At 52.3% G+C, this 19,005-nt stretch overlaps 1 protein-coding gene across 3 annotated transcripts in view; it reads left to right on the top strand.

The window, feature by feature from the left end:
- The window catches only part of Gdpd5 (glycerophosphodiester phosphodiesterase domain containing 5), an 81,328-nt gene that overhangs the window by 10,121 nt on the left and 52,202 nt on the right, over positions 1-19,005 (top strand). The window lies entirely within an intron of this gene.

Here is a 19,005-nt window from a genome sequence, read left to right as displayed (position 1 = left end):
TCACTCAGTTCTTCCTCTCTTTGCTTGACCCATGCTCTTGAAAGGGTGGCTCTGGGGCAGTGGAGACAGCCTGAGCTGGACCTAGAAGGCCTGCATCCTGGTACCTTCTGCCTTGCTTTGTGGCCTGAGGCTAGTTAGCAACCTCTCTGGGCCACCATGGGCATAGGGGATGTCTGGGCTCTGGGCTCCCCCTTTCCTACCTCTCCTCTGCTCAGACTCCAGCCACCCTGGGAAGACAGAAGATGAGGGTCCTGCTGGTGGCCGCTAGTAGGTTCTGTGTCTACCTCTCTGACCTGGGGCTCCTGAGGGCCAGTCCCCAAGGGCAGGTCACAAGTTCACAATTACAGTGGGGATTCTTTTGTGGGGAGGTAGCACTTCCCTTCTCAGACCAGGCCTTTGGAGAGCCTGATTTCCTCTGATTACTTACCTAGCTAAGTCAGCTGTTGAAGGTTAGGTTCGTTTGAGTCTCTCCTTGGTGTAGACCTGTTCCATGTGTGATCTGCTTTAATCCCTCATTTAGCAGGTGGCAAATCAGAGACTCAGAGAGGTGAGATGATTGGCCTGAGGTCTCACAGCCTGTCAGTGGTGGGTGGTGAGGGATCTTGGAGTGATTTCATGGCACCTGGGCCAGGAGGTGCCCTTTAAGCCCCTGGTAGTGTGGAGCACAGGAGAGACAGGTGATGGTGAGACGAGTGGTCTTCCTGGGCAAGAGGGGCCTGGTGGGCCTCAAGAAGAGCCCTGCTCTGAGGGCTGCATGGGGTCAGCTCAGGCCCCTGGGACTGCAGATCCCTTTCTCTGAGAGGCAGTTGGCCAAAGAATGCAGGAGGTCAAAGGATCAGGAGCCCAGGGGTTCTGGGCTTGGCACATTCTAAGTGTTCTTCTGAACTTCAGTGTTGGGTTTCATGGAGGAATCAAGACTTATTTTTTGTTGCCTTTGGACACATAGTAGTTTAACTTTACAAAGCCCTTTGATATCTGTGATGTCACTGAATCCTCAGCAATCTGTGGGGAAGCAGTGTGGGATTGTTTGGGAGGGCAGGAGAGGGGCGCTCTGGAATCAGACACACCCAGGTTACATTAGGACGCCCACAACCCTTGGACCTCAGGCAAGTTAGAAACCAGCTGAGCCTCAGTTTGCTCATCTGTGAAAGGGACAGTCCACCCCACAACAAATAGTTAGCAATCGCTGCCTTGCTGGCTGCAGCATTAGGTGAGAGAATATCTGTGACTGCTGGCCAGGTAGCTGGTGCTGTGGAGTAGTTTTTGTAACTTTTATCATCCGCCTCACTTTATAAATGGGAAGATGGAGCCCTGGAGAAGGAAGAAAGCTTGCCTGAGGCAGTGATTTAGGTTAGTCCTCCAGACTTCCTGTCTGTGGAATTTTTTCTGCATCTCCTCCCTCCCTCTCATCCTCAAGTGACCAGATGCCTCATTGATCCAGAATCTTTCATGCATGATGTTGTCTGTGGTGACCTCAGGTCCCCACTGCCTAACAGTCACTTGCTAGGCACAAAGACGGCACTTTAAAGACTTTTGTCCTGTGCATGAGTATGTTGAATGGTATAAAGCTAAGTGGGTGTCAGGCCCTGGAGCTGTCCTCTGCTCCCTATACCAGCCAAAGCAGTCTAACAGTTTTAGGTGGAAACCTTGTTTTCCAAAAAAAAAAAAAAAAAAAAGATTTGTCACTTCCTTTCAGCTCCTCCCACCCTGTCCCTTCCCTCTACTGCCCACTGGACCTGACTCCAGCAGCCCAGCACCTCTTTCTCCTCCCCTCCTGCTTGTGTGTGTCCTTCCTAATTTGTCACTTCTACCAGTTGGGGACTGAGAAATGAGACAGTTGACCTCATTTCAGCTCGCTGGTTTGTTTGTTTGTTCATTCATTCATACCTAGCTACGAGCCACCGGTGAGCCTGGACCCTGCTGGGGCTTCCGTCATCCTGACAGAGGACCTCTGCAGAGGCTTGTGATTGATCAAAATCTGCCCACCCCCTCCTGGCAGCACACACAGGGAATAATGGTGCACATAGTGAATGCTGGCTCAGGACGTCACAGTTGATACTCTGCCTCTGTTCACGTCACCACCGTGAATCACAGCAACCTTAAGAAGAGCCTTATCCCCACTTTACAGACAATGAAAGCAAAGCTCAGCAGGATGAAGTCCCCTACCCAATGGCCAACCGTGAGCACAGAATTGCAATTGGGGATCATTCACCCCCAGCCTGGCCTGTCACCTTCTCCTTTCTGTGCTCCATTTGCAAGCTGCACCATATCCCCTTCCTTTCTGTGTCTGTCACCAAGGATTGTTGTTGGCTGAGATCAGACCATCTACCTCAATGCAAAGAAGAATGGCCTTGGCCAGCACAAGTCCCCTTCAGTGTGCACACCTTGTCCTGTAGTGGACCCTGCCTGGTCAGGTCCCCCCACTAGTGTACACTTCCCAAACCCTGCTCTGGGGAGCTCTAGTTCCAAGGGACAGTAACAGGCTCTAGAATCCATGCTGACACACAGATTCAGAAACTGCTAGGTTACATAACTCAGAACATGCCTTCTCAGGTCCTTTAACGTGTTGATTTGGGTCAGGGAACTGCCTCAGACAGCAGTGCACAGCCAGCTTCCCCATGCTTGTTGGAATGTGTACCTCCTTTGTCACAGAGCAGGGCTAGGGACTTGGGACAAGTGGATGGAAAAACTCTTGCTTTGATGCTTTGCACAGGGAAGCCCCCAGCCCAAGGTAGGTTCCCGGCCAGGACCATTTGCATTTTGAAGAATATCTGAGGAACACTGTTCATCCCCAGAGAGGATCTGGAATAATGGTGGGACTTGAGACATCAGGGGCAAAAGGAAGGGGGGTATATTTTTATTCTTTACCTAGCAAACATATCTCAGGCATCTACTGTGTGCCAGGCACAGAGCCAGCTCTGGGAAATGCCAAGACGCGTCTCAGAGCCTTCCACTTCATTTCACCGTGCCCACTAAGGTTTTTAAAGAAAGACAAATAGAAGCCTTAAAAGGAACAAGTGATTCTTTTCATTGTTCTGAGTCGTGGCAGTAGGTGGGTGGGTGACACATTGACTCAACTAAGTGGAGCAGCGCTGAGTGCCAGGTCTTCCCAGGGGCAGAGGGGTCACCATGAGCAGAGTGCACAGATGTTGTAAGAGGTCAAGAGTGTGGGGAGGCCCAGAGGAGGGAGCGCCGGCAGGCAGGGCAGGAGCTAGGGAATGAGGCCAGCAAGGAGGAGGCGGGTGGGACACAGGCTATGGCCAGCTGGGAAGGGACAGCAACAACTAGAGCAAAGGTGTAGAGGTAGCAATGTGTGGTGACACCATGAGGGACACTAGATGACAGGGCAGAAGGAGGTAAAAGGGAGCCATTGGAGGTGGGGCTAGAGAAGTCACTGGGGCAGATCGTGGGAGTCCAAACACCAGCTGAGCAGGTGCCCACCTGACTGTGAGTGTCTTGGGGACCAGGACCATGTGACATTCATCCCAAGCATCTGGCTAGTGCCCAGTAGGTGTTTGTGGACTGACAGGACTTAGACAATCCTTCCCTTCTCTGGACCTTGGGCTCCTCTCACTTGTGGTCTGGCAAGGTCCCTGGCACATCCCTTCCATCTCCAAATGGCTCTTGGGAATTCTGGGTGGGTGCAGGGGAGACCCGATTGCCTCTCCCCCAGCCTTGAGGTTTTCTGGGCTGCTCCCGCTGGGCAGGCGTCAGCAGCCCCCTGGCGGGGACGTCTCTTGCTGCCAGTGGAATTCATTCCTGTGCTCTCTCCTTCAGCAGTTGGTGATGCACCACCCTGTAGACTCACTGAAGGCTCTTCTCAGGTCCCAGCCTCAATATGGGTGGAAGCAGGGTAGAGAGTGGGTGAAGAGTTGTGCCAGGCTGGGGTTGAGGGTGGTGTGCATACAGCAGCTTGGTATAGGGCAGGAAATTCTGTTGTATGAAAACAGGCAAGTTACTAGCTCTGATCCTCAGTTTCCTCCTCTGTAAAATGGGAACAATAGTAACTCCCACACGATTCAGTTGGACAGTTTGTGGACATGGAGGGCAAACTGACACGCTTGTGAACAGTTCTTGTCATCCATAGTGTTTATTTGTCCACTTTCCATTAATCCCCCAGGCCTCTGGTCCACTCATCGCCCTTTCCAGAAGTGATTCTTGGCGATGGCTTGCCTTTCCCCGCATAGGCTCCTCCTGCTGGGTAGGTTTTATCCAGGCCACGGCAATAGGAGCCTGTGAATTATGTACAAGTTGCACTCAGAGGCTGAGAGCCTTAGCCCAGTGTCTGTGTTACCTTGAATAGGAAGAGAAACCCCACAGTCCCGCCCATCTCCTGGACCCAGGAACTAGTACTGTCCCCTCCCAAATGCAGCCCAGAGTGCTGGGTCTCAGCCTCCTGGAAAGGATGGGAAACACATGTCAGGGACTCCCACAGCCTGTCTCTTTAGCACCTAGACTGGGTCCAACAACCTACATACCAGGGACTCTGTATCCTTAGGTAGCTGGTGGGAAGTGGACCCTTGGGGTTTGTGGGCATGGGACCTGAGGGACAGAACAAGACAATCACCCCTCTATCTCCTCCGCTGCCCTGTTCTCAGGACAGGAAGTGTCAATCAGGGCAGCTTGGTGTCTGGTGTGGATGCTGTTTTATTTCAGCAGGGCCTGGGGCACCCACTCTGGGGGGCCTACAGCCTGTCTAGCAGAAAACTTGGTCAAAGCCCCCGGGCTCAGGATGCGATGCCGGGGGAACAGGGCTGGATGTGCCAGCATCCCTTCCCCCAGAGTTCCTAGGGTCCCTCTCAATGCCCTTGTGCCTGAGCAGCTCCCAGATGGTGTTCTGGCCCCATCAGGGCAGGATAGGGGGCAGGCAGCTGGTGAGGTTGGCCCGAGGGCAGCACAGATGCTCCCTCTGCTTGGGTTGGCATGTGTGTTTGTGTGTGTGTGTGTGTGTGTGTGTGACTGGCAGGCAGGGAGAAGGATGCAGTGGAATATCAGGACAAACTTGGGCAGCTTTCTGAAAAAAGAGCCCCCCTCCAACTCTTCCCTGCCTTTATTTTCCCCTCCTTCCCCCCCTGCCCCCTGCCAGTGCTGGGGCTCCCTCCCAGGCCTCTGCCATGCCAGGCAAGAGCTCTGCACTGAGCGGCACCCTCAGCCCACCACCCGTCTTTTAAAGAGGCCAAGCAGGAACACACCGGCTTCCTTCTCAATTCTGCTCCTGTACCTATGCAGCCTTGGCTTTGTGACTTGGCCCTTCTGAACCTCGGATGGTTTCTGTAAGGTGCTGACGATGAGGCCTCCTTGCTGGGTGCATGATGGGCCACCGATCCGCAGGGGAGACTCAGCTCTAGGCCAGAGCAAAGAAACTGGATGTTTTTAGATACTTGATCTGTGTCCCTCTAAGCAAGAGGGAGGGCATTTCTGCTTGGCTCCAGGAAACGGTCAGCGCAGCTTAGAGGCCCTCTCACACCTGTCATAGCCAAGGATCTGCAAATTACCCCCGGGTGCCTGAGGAAGGTAAGGAACAGGAAAGACCATGAAGCCAGGCATCCCTGAGTGTGGGTCCTCTCTCTGCCATGCTAACCAGGTGCCTTGGGTGAGTTCGTAGTTCCCTTGACCCCATAAAATGGAGGGAACACACACCAAACTCAGGATTGTTGTGAGGTTCAGATGAGAAATAAATTGGGGAAAAAAGCAGCAACTGATAGGTAGTTAGGTGCATGGAGTGGGGTGGGGTCTGGGGCAGATGCCCAGGGTACAAGCCAAGGGCTCAGGCAGCTGAGGCTGGGTTCCAAGTCCTGTGACTGCCAGGCTCTGTGAGGACCAGCGGAGTGGAGCCTCATTTACTTTCCTTAATGGGACAGCTGATTAATTGGCCTCTGAGTGCTCCCGACAAGCGCTCCTGTGAGTGTCCCTGGTATGTGTCACCGTTAGCCCTTGCCAAGCTATGTGTGTGCTTAGCCAGTCAGCCTTGGGCATGAGGCTGTGACCCACTGTCCTATTCTCTGATTCTTAGCTTGTCCCTTAGATGACCTCGTGGAGCAGTTGCTGTGTTGGGGACTAAGGGAGCAGGAAAAGTCCTGCCCTGGGAGCCCCAGTTCCGGACAGGTGTAAAGGAAGAATCCAGAGAAATATCAATGGTGGGGACTCAGCTCGATGATAGGGGCAATCAGTATCCTCCAACCTGGGCAAAATTCTGCTTGGCTTTGCCACCAATTCCCTGTGTGCCCTTGAAACCTGACCTTTCTCTCTCCGGTCCTGTTTTCCCATCTAAAACAGGGTGCTGGAGGAGTTGGTCCCAGGAAGCTGCGGCCAGAAGCAAAGCAGCATATGGGGAGGAGTGGGTTATGAAGCAAGCAGTGGCTCGGGGTTTTCACCCAGCTCCTCAGAGCTCTAGTCCATGACCTTGGATGGGTTTCCTAGGCACTCAGAGCTTGACTGACAGGGGTGTGCTGGCCATGCTGGTGTAGAGCAGACACTGCATATGGAACCCTGCCCAGCAGTGCCTGGGGTAGTGGGCTGCGGCACAGCTTTGGCCCATTCCACTTCTCTCCCTTTATCCTGCAGTACCCAGAGGCTCCCTAGCAGATTGCAGGTGAGGTGGGGCCAGGGGAGCATGGCTGACCTCAGTGCTGAGTCTGCCGGACTGCTCCCCTGGGGGGACCCCACGGCCGGGAAGAGCTGGTCATCCTCAGCCTCTTATGGGCAGGCTGGGAAGTGAGGGGAGCGCTGGGGTGAGGCGCACACACTAGGGCCCAGCCTCTTGGAACCTTGCTCTTCTGGAACCACGGACTCTTTCTATTCCCAAATCACGGAAGCAATCAATGGATTGTGGGACCTTTAGAAATGAAGAGTTGGACGTGACCTTGGGGTTCATTTGACTCAAAACTCTGTCCAGCCCAGGCAGCCTCTCTGCTGACCCCTGTACATCCTGGAGACCCTCCCACGGGTCATAGGGCTGTCCCCACTCCAGTGGTCCTGACTAAACCCAGGCTCTACCATTGGCTCCCTGGGCTGGTTGGTGCTGCTGTGGGGCTGGGAGGAAACCAGGCCCTTGCTCAGCTAAGAATAGAAGGCTTTGTGCGATTTAAGTAGCAGCCCCATCGCATCAGGCCTCCCGCTGGGCCCCTGGGAGCTTATTAAGCAGGATCTGGGGCCACCCTGGGTCCTCCTGGGTGGATGGGTGGAGGCCACGCTTTCTGGGGATTTCACTCCTGTCCCAGGGGATAATGATTTTCCCTTTTTCCATCAAGCAGGGCTCTTCCTCCTCCTCCCTGGGGCCCACTGGGGAGTGGCTCCAATGGTCCTGGGGGAGAATCTCTTCTGGGACAAATTCAAACAAACAAATCTGCCTTTGAACAGAACAAATAGATCGATGAAAATGGTTTTGTCTGAAAGGAGAGAACGGCTGATGGTGAAGACTGCTATTGAGCGCCTATTGTATGCCAAACCCTAGGCTCAGGGTTTGGGGCTCTAGCCTCATTTAATCCTCCCAAGAGGCCGCAGGGAAGGGTTCTTGTCCCTGTGGTGCAGATGAGGATACAAACCCAGATACTATTTGGTATAACTGGGGTTAGAACCAAGAACTTTCCCATCCCATCTGGGAGAGAGAATAGGGATTCCTGAGAGTCCTGGGAAGGGGTGAGGGTCAGAATTCTTGGAGAGAGCCCTGAGCATGAAGGATTTGGTCAATGACAGCAGTGAATCATATTTTAACTTATGTTAGAATCTTTTCCACTTTGGGCAACATGGAGGTATCGCACTGGGCTCGGGACAGGAATTGTGGCCCTGTCACAAACATAGCAGGTATATGCCCATTTTCTTGAGCTTGAATTAAACCAAAACCTCTTGGGTCTCAGAGTCCCTTCTGTGAAGTGGGCAGAAGCTGCTTGGGGCAGATCACGAGGCCAAAGCCAAAGATACCTGATTTTCTGACCAGGGAGTATCCTGGTCCTTCCTGTTCACAGTCCCTAATACCTCTCCCCGCCACCTCCCTAACCTCAGAGGTTATTGCCAGTGTGAGAAATGGAAGGACAATAAGAATCTTAGGCCACCCTATGGCTGTACACATGGGAAGACTGAGTCCCCAGAAAGACAGAGTGATCCAAGGTCATGGGTAAGTGGGCCTGTGAGCATATGTCGGTGTTCAAGAAATCCCTCCTTCCTTCCAAGCCAATGCCTGCTCCCTCGGGAGCATTGCTTTTGGGTGGAGATCTGGAGGGCTCAGCGGGTAGGAGTCAGCTGATCCCAGCAGGGAGGCAGGGGCCAGAGATACAAGCCTCTGCCTGTAGCACCCTGGGCCCATCTGTGCTTAGTCAAACCTGCCCAACTCCACTGGTCTGTCTGCACAAAGCTTCCAAACCCTCTTCCCCAGTCCCCTTGGGGACTAAGCTCCCCATTTATCCCAAGGGTGGGAGTGTTTTTAAAATTTTATTTAATGTTAAAAACATAACATAAACTTTATCATCTTAGTCATTTTAAGAGGACAGCTTGGTAGTGTTGACTATATTCACACTGCTGTGCAGTGCCTCTCTGGGGCTTTATTTTTTCTTTGCAGTGTAGACCTCACACATTCTAGACAAGGGCTCTCCTCCTCAGCCCTGACCTCCAGAGCATTTTCATCATGTAAAACTGGAACTCCCCCTCCCAGGCTCCTACTAACCACCATTCCACTTTCTGTTTCTATATGACCACTCTAGGCCCCTACAGTGTTGGGCCTGGCTCATTTCACTTAGCATAACGCCCTGTGGGTTCATCCATGTTACAGCAAGTACCAGGCTTTTCTTCCCCTTTGAAGAAGAGCAGCATTCCACTGTGTGGCTACACCATATTGTGTCTGTCCACCCACCTGTTAATGGACACTTTGGTTATTTCCCTTTAGCTGTTGTGGCAAGAGTGGGAGTTTTGAAGTGAATGGGCCTGGGTTGGACCCCACATCCAGCATCACCTTTGCTATTTGTCTAAATCCCTCCTTACTGGCTGCCCGCCCTGTGGGATGGCTGCAAGGAACAGCATCTGTGCCTGCAGAAAGGCCCGGCACACAGCAAATTCACGGTGGCAGGATTTGTTCCCATTACCTGCTTTCTTTCTAGGGATGGTCCCTTTTGTCTGTGGGTTATAGGACCCCCATACCCACCTCTCACCTATAGCCCTATCTGTGATGCCGGTGTAATGCCTTGGGAGTCTCAGTATATTGAAACAGGAGAGAACTTGGGCCCAGAAAGGGGCGGGGACTTATCCAAGTTCACCAGCCAGTCATTGGCCATGGTACTAAACCCAGGTCTCCAGCCCTCCCCTACTCCCCAGGATCCACAGACCTTGTCCTTAGGAGGATTGGCTCCCCAGGGACCTGCCTATAATCTTGCAAGTATCAGGATTCCGGGAGGCAGGGGCAGGGCGAGGAGCATCTCAGGAGAATCCCTATGGGGAACAGAGCCTGTGACACCTGCAAGTCTCCTCTGATCTCTGACTCCCCCCAGGGCTGTGGACAGGGCTCACCTCAGGCTCATTTGCATGGTGCAAGCTTGCCCAAGGTCCTGGCCTTGCACCTGGGCGCTTCCTCTGCTTTTACTCATTCAGTCATTCATTTACTGATCCCTTCCCGTGGTCATTTCTTCAGCAACCACACCCTGAGGCCTGCTGTGGACGGAAGGACCAGCCAGACCTTGGAGACAGTGTGGCATAGCAGGGAAGAGAGGATTCTGGGACTGAACTGGTGGGGTTCGCATCCTGGCTCTGCCAGGTATTACTTCTTTGACCTTGGGTAATGGTTTAACCCCTCTGTGCCTCACATTCTTCTGTAAAGTGGGGAGAGCAATGGTTTCTACTTTACACTTGTTCCAATTATTATCCTCACATAACATATCACCCTAAAACTTAGTAACTTTATATAAGAACAAACCTCTCATTTTCTCAGTTTCTGAGGGTCAAGGATTTAAGACAGCTCAGCAGTGGCTCTGGCTCGTGGTCTCACAGTCAGAGGATATGAGCAGTGAGGACCTGGGTGGCCTGGATTGGTGGCCTGTCTTGCTTTCCCTGCAGCCTCCGGGCTTCCTTTCTCCCTGAGTCTGGTTGGGCTGGCTCTCCCATGGCATGGCAGCCTCTGAGCAGTGCCTATGTGGTGGCTGAGCGGGCTCCAGCAGGAACATCCCAGTGAAAGACACAGGAGCCACATCACTTTTGGTGGCCTGGTCTCAGAAATCTCATAGTGCCACTTAATCCACTATTCTCAAATCCTCCTACATTCAAGTTATGGTAGGTAGACCCTACCTCTTCTGGGAAGATGTCAGCATTAGACTGCAAGAAGGGCTTGGGGCAGGGGGCTGGGGTTAGAGCTCAGTTGGTAGAATGTTTGCCTCACATGCACATGGCCCTGGGTCCAATCCCCAGCAACAACAACAACAAAAAGGGCATGGGGGATGGGAGGTCCTGCTGCAGATCTCTTTGGAAATATAATCTGCTATAGTCTTGAGGGCTATGTGAGTCAAAACAGGAAATGCCTAGAACAATGCCTAGGCATTGCATATAAGTGGTAGCTATATATAGCCAAGGATGAATTTGACCATATGCAATTTGCTTATGGTACTGATTTGAAGACCTGAATGCCACTGCCAAAGCCAATCTACAGAACAACAGCATTTTCCATTTGGTATTGAGGAGTCTATAGGAGTTTACCAAGCCCAGAAAGGTGGGAGGTCTTCCATGCAGCAGGAATTAGTTGTACAAAGGTATAGAATAGAGTGAAGTCCCTGGAGCAAGATAGAACTCCAAGTGGGGGGGCTGTCTTGAGGGGGAGGGGGAGATTGGAAAGGTGTGCTGAGGCCAGGTGGAGAAGAGCATTGCACGAGAGGTTTGTACCTGATCCTGTAGGTTCCAGGGAGCTCTTGGCTGTTTCTTAGAGGGATGAAGGACCTGGTGTGCTACCACAGGGAAGCCCTGCGAGGTGGACTCAGCAGATGGAGGGAGGTCTGGACCTGGGAGTGGTAAGGAGAGGGCAGGCCTGATGGGGATCACACTGTGAGTTTCCCTTCGGTTGTTTGCTTCAGTTCTAAATGTGATGTGCACACCCAGCTTCCTGCTCTCTCCATCCAAAAGACGGAACACTTTGTGATTCTTCTCTGCTCACATTGGCTCTGTTGTAAGAGAGGGTACTGCCGAGGCAGGGGGCCCTGGGGAGTCTGGCAGTCAGCCTCAGGGCCACCAGCAGACCCCAGGACACTCACTGGCTTCCCCTTCTGCTCCCAGCCCCATCCATGGAGAGAACAGCCCTTGCACCCCTCATCCTCTCCATCCCATAGACCTCCCCACTCTGCATACAGCCTTAGGGTCCAAACAGACTTGGCTAATCCACCCGGGGCTGTTAGTCCTCTCCGGGGCCCAGTTCTGCAGCCAGGAAGCCAGCCTGAGCCCTAGCTGTGCCAGCCTGCACTCCTGGAGCTGGAAACTCCAAGTGAGTCAGTGGCCCAAGTTCATATCGTTTCCTGGATGCTCAAATCCCCACAGGCCCATCTCTGCACATCCGCATGTACCTCTGTGAGCCTGTGTGCTTGTACCACCTGTGTCTGTAACTGTGCTGTGTGTGTGTGTGTGTTGAGCCCATTGGCTCTCTCTGGGCCCCACGGGACAGCTCCTTGTAAATGGCAAGCAGGTTAGGAGCCTCTACATGTGACTAAGCACACCAGCCCTAGGAGGATCAGAGGAAGGACATGGCCCTTGCTCTGGGAGGCCAGAGGCTGAGGGAAGATCCAGGCTTCACCAATGGGGCAAATCCTGCAGAAATACAAGTTCCCAGATTTGAGAGAGCTTACGCTGGATGCCAAGGCCCAGGTCACAGTAAACAGCTGCCCCTGCTTTCCAGAGCCAGCCTGGGCATCTGATGTGCCACTGAACACTAGCAGGAATATGGACCGGGGGCTGTGCGGGCACAGGAAGACAGACGAAGGCACCCGAGTCTGTGGGAGTCAGGGAAGGCGTGGTGCAGAGGAAACCTGAGCTCAGACTCCAGGGACATTTGAGGGGACACAAGGGAGAGGAGTGGGGAACAGGAGAAGGACCTGCGGTCCCGGTGGAACTTGGGGGTTTGAGGAAATGGAAGGAGGCTGGAGAACAGGGAGGATGGAGGTGCCCCGAGAAGAGTGAAATGGTGGGGACAGGCTTCAGGGAACAGATGAGCTCCTACTTGGCCATTGTGGGTGTGAGGCTCCTGTAGGACATCCAGGGGAGAGGCGACTGAACCCATGGGGGTGGCTGACATGGCCCAAGGAAAGCATGAAGCAGGAGGAGGCGGGGGCAGGAGGCAGGGAGCAGGAGGAGGCAGGGGGCAGGAGGAGGCAGGGGGCAGGAGGAGGCAGGGGGCAGGAGGAGGCAGGGGGCATGGCGTGCAGCAGCGGTCAGCCTGGGCAGAGAGGAGCACAGGGGCTGGGGAGGCAGTGGGGAGCAGGAGAAAACCAGGCAACGGGTGTCAGGAAGCCAGGGAAGGAGAATGTTTCCAGAAGGAGGGCCAGGTCCAGTGTCAGCTGAGGACTGAGCAGGATCTGGCGGATTTTCCCATGTGGATGTTCCTGGTGACTTGGTGGAAACAGAGGGTGGTGGGCTTAGCCTTCTGGCAGGGAGGAAGTGCAAAAAACTCTTTCAGAAGTTCAGGAGGAAAGAAAAGCAGTTTGGCTGGAGAGGGGTGGAGGGAAATGGACCAGGCGGGACTTGGGCCTGTTTATTGCTGACTGGGAGGTGGCCTGCGGAGAGCAGAGGGACTGTGCAGGAGGGAGGAAGGGAGAATCGTCCATAAACACTGCCCTGGCCCTCTGCAGCAGGGTCTGCAGTGGTGGGGGTGGCTCTCTCCCAGGGATAGTTGTGATGGGGAGGAGGTGCCTATGGTGGCAGCCCTCATCATGCTCTGAGCGCTGCGCAGCCAGGCTCCAGGGCCCCTGTCTGTCTTCAGGTCCGCAAAGTGGTAGTAACCACACTGGAGTGTGGGGAGGATCCTGGGAGCCCCACAGACTCAGCACATCCTCATCAACCCATTCAGGTCAGGAGCTGAGCCTCCGGCTGGGAGGCCCAGTAGGTTGCCCGGTTGGTTGCTGCATGGACACTTCAAAGGAGGAAAGCCTGAGAAGTCAGGACATGGATTTGTCTGCTTCCAAAGAGGCCACACCCAACCCCACCCCTGGGCCCAGCTCCCAATTACTGGGAAGTTCTTCCTTCGGGTCTGGCCTGAGTCTTTCCTGCTGTGTTTTCCCTCTGGCGAGCTTACTCAGCCCTGCCTGCACAGTGGAGCCAAGCCTATCAGCCGGCCACTTGGAGTGGCCGCTTGTGTTTTTACAACTTGTTTTCATGAAATCGGTTTCAAGTCTCCCTGCATTCCCAGAACGCCAGACCCGCCCTGATTCACAAGGATTGACCAAAACAGGGTCTGAGCCAGTCAGAGGAATCGGAGAACTTAGTCATTCTCCCTGGATCTTCCACAGATTCTCCTCCTTTCCTTCCAGTAAATAAATAAATAAATAAATAAAAAGAAGTAAAGTTAGCCTAAAGGACCAGGAGGGGACAATGGTAAGATAGAGGCTCAGATGATGCAGGTGGTGGACAGAGGGACTGGGCTAGTGAAGAAAGGAGCCAGCATATCTGGTGGACTTCAAGTTCCCCTGCCTAGAAGGCATCAAAACTTTTCGACTCAGAGTCTCAGTTTGCACAATGGAAGAATTAATGGCTGCACCTCCAGGTGCTGAGGTTGGTCGGATCAGTAGGTCCCGAGGCAGGAGCTGTGTGAGAGTGACTTATTGGGAAGTTTTCCGGGAGACACACTAAGGGAACAGGGAAAGTAGAAAGCAGAGAAAGGAGAGGAGAGGCAGGAGGCGATGTCGGCCAACTCCACACAGGGAACTGCAGCTTAGTCTGGCAGAGGAGCTCAGGGGACAGTGTCCGCCACACCCCAGGGCTGGCCCTCCTGTGGCAAGGATGCCGGGGCACTTACAGCCCACCTAGTCAGTCACTGGTGAAGGGCCACCTTGGGAGCTGGCCATGACCTTGGTAAAGGGATTTCAGCAGTCCAGGGGCATCTGGACACCCCCCCACACACACACACACATACACACAGCTGGGTGCTGGTTGTTGGGAGGGACCACACAATCCCATGTGCCCCCCAGTAGTAAAAGGGTCCCAGGGGATATGGGTGGAGCACGCAGAGTCGGCTTCAGGGGATTAACGTGTGGATTATGTGAGATGAAGCTCGCAGGGTGCTGAGTGCCCAGAACCTGGCACCAGTAAGTGGCAGCTCTTAGGAAGGCATGTGCCAGCGGGGGAGCCCAGGGCTGGGGTAGCACCTCCTGAGAGCTGTGTGGCGCTCCTGCTGCTCTCCAGCCCCAGGTCTCCTCTCGCTCACCTTCCAGAGGCAGAATGCCAGCGCTGCCCTTGAGGTAGGAGGTGGGACAGGCAGAGGTTAGTCTGTCCAGACTAACAGATCTGAACACCAGCAGGAAATGGAGGCCCTGTGGCCCAGCCCCTCCTGAATAGAATTTGGCTTTTGTTGCCAGCCCATACCACTGTGTCTTTTTCTGGACTTTGTCCCTAGAAGGTGCTCCGTGTCACTTGGGGGAACTCGTGTTGGGTCAGCATGTCCCAGGAAAGAACAAACAGAAATCGTCCTTTCAGGCTGTTTTGACTAAATCCTAGGATCTGACAATGTGACTTTAACCGCTGATGTCAGCCTGCCTGGGTTGGCCTGGATGGTATCCTCCCTAACCCTTTCTCTGTCCCTCGTGACAGACGTCACAAGAGATGTCACCCATGACCTGATGTCCCCATTCAGGCCCCTGAGGGTCTATCCTTATAGACCATGAGAGACGTGAATCCCAATCCAGATTCTATGACCTGCTAGGTGACCTGCTAGGGCTAAGTCACCTCCCTTTTCTGAGCCTCTGTGTCCCATGTTCCTAAGCAGAACTGTAAATTGCTCACATAAAGTGAGGCAACTTCATGATGCTGATCCCTGTGTCACAAAGCTGATGTCCAGAGAAGTCAGGTGATTCGCCCGTGACCACACAGCAAAAGGGTGGAGGCGAGAGGGTGAGGGCCTGCTCCCAGGCAAGTGGCTGGTTAAGTGAGCACCTTGACGTTTCCCAGCTCTGCCCTGGCCCCCAGCCCTGGCCCCTTTTTGCCTGGGTTCATTAAATGCCTCACCATGTGAAGGTGAACTGAGCCAAGAGGTCCTCACTGCTGTGTCCCCAGTGGCTCACCTGGTCAGCACTGTGGGCAGCTGCTGGGTGACGGCTCTGTGTTCAGATGGGCTAATGTCCCATCCACTGCAAAGCTGGGAACCTACAGGCCCCAGGGGTGAGGGTGGACATGGGTGGTGACCCCAGAGGAGGAACTGGTCTAAAGGGTCAGGTCCCTGCTGGGCTGGAGGTGGGGGTGCCAGGGAAACAAGTCTGCTCACCCCCAGGGGGCTCCAGCCCTATGCCAACTGACCCACCAATAAGGACTCCCCTGGCCTCTCCATCTTTGTCTACACCATTAAACCTTGGGCTCCCCCATCCTGAGCCCCATCCATTCACTGGGTGCATGGAAGCTTAGGGAATGTGTGTTGGTCACTCCACCTGTGATCGTCTAGACAGGCCAGGGGTCAGTGTATGAATTCCAGGAACTAAAACTCCATCCCGTCTCTGCCCACCCCGTGCAGTGAAGCACCCCCTGCCATGGGAGGAACAGAGCTGAGTGACAGCCTATTAAATCTGTTAAATAAAACAAGTGTGACCTTCCCACCTTGAAAAACATACCTTCATTATGTAAAATGAACCACATGTATAAAGGTATAGTTTTTTTGTTGTTTGTTGTACTGGGGATTGAACCAAGGCACACTTAACCACTGAGCCACATCCCCAGCCCTTTTTTAGATATTTTATTTAGAGATAGGTCACACCAAGTTGTTTAGGGCCTTGCTAAGTTGCTGAGCCTGGCCTTGAACTCAAAATCCTCCTGCCTCGGCCTTCTGAAGTGACAAAATATCAAGGATATCTGAAGTTATCGTTGCTCAACTCTGCTTGGTTTATTGATGGGCTGGGGATATTTGGATAAATATTAAGACTTATAATTTATTATTACTTATTTCAGAACATGTTTTATCTTCATTTTATCAAAATCACTAATTATATTGTTATAATCAAGATTTTCCTATTATTTGTGCTCTATTAATGGCAATAACCTAAAGGGCTAGAAGTAAAATAGGATTATATTTAAAAGTATATAAAGTTGAGGGCCAGTGGTGGAGCCTAGCGGCAGAATACTTGCCTAACCTGCACAAGGCCCTGGGGTCCATCCCCAGCACCAAAATAAATGTGTAGAATTTGAACGTATGTCCAATCCAATGTAAACACAGGAACATTTATTTAAATTTTCAAAAATTGTTTTTTATAATATCTGTTAAAATTAAAACAATATACATCAATTGACATCAGGTTTTAAATAAAATTATTTAGAGATGAAATACCAATTCAAAAACTTTAAAGATTTTATAAAAATGAGACTATTCAGGGCTGGGGATGTGGCTCAGTTAGTAGTGTGTTTGCCTTGCATGCAGAAGGCCCTGGGTTCAATCCCCAGCACCACACACACAAAAAAGAGAGAGAGACTATTCATAGTTGTAGTGTTCATTGTCCATCTCATTGCCAATTTAAAAACTAGTATCACGTTTTTATGTTATGTTGGAACAATAGGAATTGTTAAATACTGTAAGATTCCTCAGCCAACACGTGCATTTTTTGTAAATTCCACACTAATTCATGAGTACTTTCAGAACCACAAAATGGAACAGGAAGAAATGCCAAAAAAAAAAAAAAAGGATGCTCAGCATTACTGGAAAACTGATACTTGGTTATGCAAGAAGCTACTGCACATCGCTGTCAGAGAGACAGGAGTTGACAAGTTAATTTGTCTTCCCTCTGACTCTTTTTGCCCCTCTGTGCCCCTCCGCTTTCCCTCGCCTCTGAGGCAGCATCCTCCCCCCTCAGCAAATGACCTTCCTGGCATCTGGACAGAATCACCTTTTGTTGTTCAGGTTCAAGAAATGGAGAAGAGTTCGGCTGGGGCCTGAGTGGTGTCAGGAAAGCAAATGTTTAGGATTACAGGTCACGTGGATGTCGCGTGACAGGACTCCTGTGTGCGTTCTTTAGACGTGTGTGCATTTGTGACCTGTGGGGTGGGAGGGGGGGGCTCCTTTCCCCATCTAAGGGTGGTTCAGGGAGTGGGTCTTCTGGCCAATGAGAAACCCTCTATCATACAACTAGCAACAGATAAAGGATGGGTCCTGTGCTGCCGCTGGAGTTGAGGTGTCTTTATTCAGCCATTTCATTCAGGTGTGTTTGTTCATTCATATAAACAACCTGCACCAATGCTCTTGCACCAGTGCTTCATCTCTTTGTAGAACGCCAGGCCACAGGAGGCTTTTAGTGCAGCCCATGATCCTACAGAGGTTCAGAGAAGGGCACTGATACACCTGAGATAACCGCCAGGCCACAGCAGGAAAGCCCCCAAGCCAGGTGTCCCAAAGCAGAGGGTGCAGGCCACGTTTGAGTTTCTGGTAAAATCTGAACAGGTATTGCTGTGTCCCATCAGCTTTCCTTCTTTCATCAACTTCTACTTCCTGTCCCAGGGTCCTAGGGCCATCCTGCAGGGGGGGTTTCAGCTTAAAGGGCCACTTCCTGTTTGGGGCCAAGCACTTCCTTCAAGTGACTCACAGGCTCCCATTGGCCCTGTGCTGGGGAGTCAAGGTTGGGATGGAGCCAGGCCCCAGCATGTCACTCTGTGACTGGACCCCAGCTGGGTGACCCTGAGACTGAGCCCTGACCCAGGCTGGAGGTAGGAGACCGGAAATGGAAGACAGGGATTGGATTGTTCTGCGTCACCCAGCCTGTGCGCAGGGGCTCTCACAGGTAGGGCTGACAGCAGAGCTGGTACCACTCAGGGAGACTCGGTGATACTTTCTCTTCCTTACAGGACAGTGAGGTGTGGCAGAAAGAGCACCGGGCCAGGAGACATGGACATCAACCCTGCCCTTCTCTGGGCTTCAGTGTCCATGTCTATCTAATGGGTGTAGGACTTGCTGGCTGTGACATTTTTGTGCAGCTTGATGTGGCAGGGTTTACATTAAGACATTTGGGTGTAAGCCAGGCCTGATGGCACACAGCTAGAATCTCAGCTACACAGGAGGCTGAGGCAAGAGGAGCCCAAGTTCAAGAATAGCCCTGAAAATGTAGGGAGACCCTGTCTCAACATAAGAAATCAAAAGGGCTGGGGAGGTAGCCCAGCAGTAGAACATCCCTGGGTTCATCCCCAGTACAAAAGAAAGAGAGAGAGAGAGACAAGAGACAGAAAGAAAGATTTGGGTTTGAATTCTAACTTCACCACCTTGTGAGGTCTGCCTACCTCTAAGAACCTCTGCTTTAAAATTTAAATAAACTTTAAGTGGTGTTTCACACGTTAGCTAATTTAATCCTCACATCAGCCCCATGGAGTAGGTTTATTATTACTATTTTGTACATAAGGAGATTGATGCAGAGGGGTGAAGTAACTTGCTCAAGTTCACACCATGAAAGTCAAGATTCTAACTTGGGCAGTGTAACCCCAGAATCATGCTCTCAATAATATCTTCGCTGCTCAGTTGTGGTCTATGGACCTGCAGAATTGGTATCATCTGGGAGCAAGACAGAAATGGAGACTCTCAGGTCCCAGCCTGGAACTACTGAGTCAGACTGCAGCTTAGCAAGATCCCCAGTGGTTTGTGTGCACACTGAAGTTTGAGAAGCCATAGTCTATTTATATTCTCCTGTCACTTAGGCCTTAGGATCATTGTGGGAATAAAGGAAACAAGTGTGTTTTTGTAAATGAAGTGCAGGGATTTCAGGCATGGTGGAAAACCTGGGCACTGGAGGTGCAGAGGTAGGGCTAGGGTGCTCTGGGGTCTGTCTAAGCTGTTTCTGAGCCCAACTTTGGGTGCCTGGTATGAAGCTAAGTCAGAGG

Source organism: Marmota monax, unplaced genomic scaffold (genome assembly GCF_021218885.2).
Source record: "Marmota monax isolate L192 unplaced genomic scaffold, Marmota_monax_Labrador192_F-V1.1 WCK01_AAM20220418_F8-fsc00068, whole genome shotgun sequence".
Classification (NCBI taxonomy): Eukaryota; Metazoa; Chordata; class Mammalia; order Rodentia; family Sciuridae; genus Marmota; species Marmota monax.
The sequence above is the reverse complement of the archived record's forward strand: the minus strand, read 5'-3'. Positions and strand labels throughout refer to the sequence as shown.